This window comes from Silene latifolia, chromosome X, assembly GCF_048544455.1.
Source record: "Silene latifolia isolate original U9 population chromosome X, ASM4854445v1, whole genome shotgun sequence".
Lineage (NCBI taxonomy): Eukaryota > Viridiplantae > Streptophyta > Magnoliopsida > Caryophyllales > Caryophyllaceae > Silene > Silene latifolia.
In genome coordinates, this window is record NC_133537.1 from 215,449,292 (window position 1) to 215,449,861 (window position 570).

General features: G+C 43.2%; 1 non-coding gene across 1 annotated transcript; it reads right to left on the reverse strand.

The window, feature by feature from the left end:
* Positions 1–251: 251 nt before the first annotated feature.
* LOC141624318 (small nucleolar RNA R71) lies at positions 252–358 on the reverse strand. The gene has a single exon (XR_012534124.1). It is a non-coding gene; the product is annotated as a small nucleolar RNA R71 (small nucleolar RNA).
* Between the last annotated feature and the right edge of the window lie 212 nt (positions 359–570).

The following is a 570-nucleotide window of genomic DNA, read 5'->3' on the forward strand; positions in this document are numbered from 1 at the left end:
GGAGCCAATTTGGGGGGATGCCTAGTGAAGACCCTCATTCTCATATGGAAACCTTTTGCGACTATTGTGATGCGATCTCTCAAACCGGTGTGACTCAAGACCAAATTCGATGGGTCTTATTTCCTTTTTCTCTAATCGGCACCGCGAAACAATGGTTGAAGGGCCTTGACAAGGCCACTCTCGGAATAGATTCTTGGAAGAAGTTGGCTCTAGCTTTCTACAAAAAATTCTACCCACCGGAAAAGACTAACATGCTAAGAGCTCAAATTACGGGTTTTAAGCAAAGGGATGAAGAATCTTTGTATAAAGCTTGGGAGCGGTTCAAGGGAATTTGTCGCTCATGTCCTCACCATGGACTTAGCGAATGGTTCTTGGTACAACAATTTTGGAACGGTTTATATGAAGATTCAAGGAACATTCTCAACATGGGATCAAATGGAATGTTCACCGAAGTTGATGACAATCAAACATGGAACAAAATTGAGGAAAGGGCGGTCCATAACTCACAATATAGTAGACCTCGCAAGGCTACTAGAGGAGGAAAGCATGAAGTGGACTCCGTTACTCAAT